We start from the raw sequence: 4,288 nt of genomic DNA on the forward strand, positions 1-4,288 counted from the left end.
TGCATGAGGTAAAATGGATGGAGCGCTCTGGGATCTTTCCCCCGAGTGACTGAATTCCCAGAATTGTCCTGAGTTTTTTTGTTTCCCCGCCCTCTCCTCTAAAAGGCGCTCATCAAAGTGAGTTGGATTAATTCTGATGGATGATGCGCTGCATGCACCATTTTTTTTTAATCAGGGAGTAAGGGACCAGATGGTCTTTATGGCTGGTAATGGGATAGAGAGCTCTTCACCTCGGAAGGTTCAAATTTGCCTGAATAACCAGGAATGGAGAGTGCCCATGTGATGGCTTTGAAGGGATCCCTCGGAAGGGACTGGCTCTGGTTCTGGTTCCTTACCTGTGCCCATCCCCAGGAACATCCACAGCCTTTGCAGGGAACTTCTGAAGCCCAGACCGGTGCAGGGAAACACCCTGGGTGTTTCTGAGGGACCACATTTATGTCCACCCATTATAGCAGGGTGGTCTTGCAGCATGGAATCACGGAATCATGGAATGGTTTGGGTTGGGAAGGACCTGAAAGATCATTTTGTGACAACCCCCAGCCACGGGCAGGGACACCTCCCACTGTCCCAGGCTGCTCCAACCCGGCCTCAGAGGCCTCAGACACTTCCAGGGATCCAGGGGCAGCCACAGCTCATCCGGGCACCCTGTGCCAGGGCCTGCCCACCCTCACAGAGAAGAATTTCTTCTGTAAATCTGACCTAAATTTCCCCTCTTTCAGTTTGAACCCTTTACTCCTTGACCTATCACTGTAATTCCCAGTGAAAACACCTGCACTGTTCCATGAAAGACAGGGCTGGGCCACAGGCACTCCACAAGCACTTCAGACACAGCATCTTTTTTTTAACCTGGTAACCTCTTCTTGAGGGGAAAGAAACCCTAATGAGCCATGGCTGGGCTTGGGCAGGGAGAGCCCTATATCTGATTTTATCTCCCCATTTTCTCTGATGTAATAAGAGTCATAAAATCCTGGAATGGTTTGGGTTGAAAGGACCTTAAATCCCATCCAGTGCCACCCCTGCCATGGGCAGGGACACCTTCCACTATCCCGGGTTGCTCCAAGCCCTGTCCAACCTGGCCTTGGACACGCAGAGAGAGATGAATAAATTTGGCTATTCAGCTCAGGTATTCACAGCAGACCTAGAACTGATTGGTTTTTTGGTTTTTTTTTAATAACTTTTTTTTACTCCCGAACTTCAGAAACATCTTTGAATTTGCTGCTACAACATCTCTGCTGCAATTGCCTGTAATCACAGGCTGTGCCAACAGCCCCTTACTCACAGTAGGCTGCTGTGTTAGAGTGATTTGGGTTCTTACAGCTGCTGGGATGGTGAGATGCTGCAGGCAGGGTAATATCTATTATCAAGGCCATTATCTGGATGAAATTCCTGGAAGTGCAGGGACCAGAGGCATCGGTGTAGTGGGAGGTGGTGGTGACACCCAGGCAGGTGTGGGCAGGTGCTGGGGCTCCTCTCGAGCCTCATCCTGGGCTATAATTTGAGTGCAGCTCCATTTGGGTTTCTGGTTTTGCTGAGCAAAAAAAAAGTGCTCATGGACAGGCAGACAATACCTTTATTTACAGGTTTTCTGCAATATTCAGCCATTTCCACTCTGCAGCTGCTCTGGTTCTAGCCCAGAGCATTAAATTGTATTAATGGCCTCTACCAATTTCCAGGATGTTCTTCCCAAACGCATGGGCTGGATCAAGGGCTGGCTCTGGGATTTGGGAGTTGATTTTTTAGGGATCTGTCTTAGCCAGAGTTTGCTTCTTTCAATTTGCTCTCACTGCCTAATTTTTACAGGTGCTCTCAACGACACACCTGGCACTTGAGCAGCAAAAACCTCAGGCCTTAATGTGGCCCTTGAAATCTATTTATAGGATATATATATATTTTTTTTTTTTTTTAAATAACCTCTTTATTTAATAAGGACTTTTTGGTGGTTGTTCCAAAACCTTCACATGAAATTAAAAGAATTTCTGTCAACTGTGATGCTCTGTTCCAAACCTGAACTCCACACTTGTATCTCTCTTGTTCATCTGAGCACTTCAGGCTGATAAATTCCTAATTTCTCCCAGCTCACTGCAAAGCCATTTTTCTTTGCCAACTATGAAATTACAGCAGCTTAAAGAATCAAATCCACCCCTCAGGTGTGCTTGTGATTCCGAGTGATTTGGTAATTGAAGTTGCTCCCAAACTGAGGACGTGATTTATCTTTCACGCAGTCTGCAGATGGATAACTGGGGACAAGGATTAGGGAGCAGTGTAATACACAGACAGGAAAATAAAGTGGTTGGGATTTTGGCTTAATCGGAGCAAGGAAAAAACCACCACCCACCTGCATGTGTGTGGTTTGTTTTTTTCTAATAAAGAAAATATTTATAATATAAGTGTTTAAGAGTCCTCCCAATGATGCCAAAGTTGAAACTCCCAAGGTGGGCAGTGGTTGAGCATAATTCAGTTGGGAAAAGAGACTTGAATTCCTCAGGAAGGAGAAGGGTGGGATAAATTCTATCTCAGGGAAGGGAATGTGCTGCTGGGTTTTGGTGGGGCAGGGGAATCTCCACTCTGTGTTATTCGGTGTCAGACCCTGAAGGTGAAATCCTTGAGGTGCCCTGGCCATATCCAAGCTCGTTATGTCCTTCCTTCTTTTCTTTCATGGTGTTAAATGATGGTTTCCTGTGGGGCGGAGCAGCTGCTGTTTGCAGTCGAGGAGGGGAACAGTCTGGACTGACAGCCCAGTGTCACCAGCACTGGGGGACACTGGGGCACTGGTTTGTCTGTCTGGCAGGGTGATTGCAGTGCTGCAGCTGAGCAGAGAATCACGGAATCATTAATGCTGGAAAAGTTCTCTCAGGTCATCGAGTCCCACCATGTCCAGAACTGCCAAGGCTGCCACTGCCCCATGTCCCCAGGTGCCACATCCACACAGCTTTGAAATCCTTCTGGGGATGGGGACTCCCAACACTGTCCTGGGCAGCCGTGCCAGGGATGGAAAACCCTCTCAAAACCCTTTCTAGGAAGAAATTTTCCCCAAATAGCCAATCTAAACCTCTCCTGTGCAGCTTAAGGCCATGTCCTCTCCTCCTGTCCCTGTTCCCTGCCAGCAGAGCCCGACCCCCCCGGCTGCCCCCTCCTGTCAGGGACTTGTGCAGAGCCACAAGGTCCCTCCTGAGCCTCCTTTGCTCCAGCCTGCGCACCTTTCCAGCTCCCTCAGGAATTCTCCTGGGGCTCCAGCCCCTTCCCAGCTCCCTCAGCCTCTCCTGGGGTTCCAGCCCATTCCCCAGCTCCGTTCCCTGCCCTGGACACACTCCAGCCCCTCAATGTCCTTGTCAGCAGGGGCCCAAAACTGACCCCAGGACTGGGGGACTGGGACAGGCACTGCCCTGCTCCTGCTGCCACATCTCTGGGTGCAGGTAAAGACCATTTCCAATGAAGTTAAAAAGCTGAACAGTCAAACCTTTATCTTCTTTCCCTTCACATAGAATTTCCTCTGCACCTGGGCATAGGAAAATGCTCTTTGCTCTGTGGAATATTTGTGTGTGGGTTACTCGTGAGCAATTCTAGACGGGTGAGGATTTGTGCTGAAGGCAAAGCACTGGCAATTCTGGGGCAAATTGCTGCTGGTTTCACTAACGGGGCTGTGCTTGCTGTCACCAACTCCCCTGAGCTGAGGAACTGAGCTCCTGTTTGGTTTTTCTATTAATTTCCTTAAACTAATGCAAGGTATTAGATCTTTGAGCATCCTCTCCTAATGCAGATTTGCAGCCTCATAAACACCTCCTTGCAAGGAAAATAATCAGTGGTTGCAGCTTTGCTCTAACTCCCAAGTGCTTCTGATTATTGGCTTAATATTTTTTTTTCGGGCTGGTGTTGCTCAGAGTGAAAAGGGAAAAGAAGCAAAAGCCAGGAAGCAGAAGCACAGGGTTCCTGCTGGAGGGCAGGAGCTCCTCATGGATGGCAGGGAGCTGGCACTGAGGGGCTCCAAGGGGCTCTCTGAATCCTGACATAAAATCCTGGAATGATTTGGGTTGGAAGGACCTTAAAGCTCATCCAGTTCCACCCAATGCCACGGGCAGGTACAGCTTCCACTATCCCACGATGTTCCAGACCCATCCAGCCTGGTCTTGGGCACTGCCAGGGATCCAGGGGCAGCCCCAGCTGCTCTGGGCACCCTGTGCCAGCCCCTCCCCACCCTCCCAGGGAACAAGTCCTTCCCAATCTCCCATCCCTCCCTGCCCTCTGGCAGTGGGAAGCCATTCCCTGGGTCCTGTCCCTCCAGGCCTTGTCC

The sequence above is a fragment of the Corvus brachyrhynchos genome, unplaced genomic scaffold (genome assembly GCF_000691975.1).
Source record: "Corvus brachyrhynchos isolate BGI_N302 unplaced genomic scaffold, ASM69197v1 scaffold280, whole genome shotgun sequence".
Taxonomy (NCBI): domain Eukaryota; kingdom Metazoa; phylum Chordata; class Aves; order Passeriformes; family Corvidae; genus Corvus; species Corvus brachyrhynchos.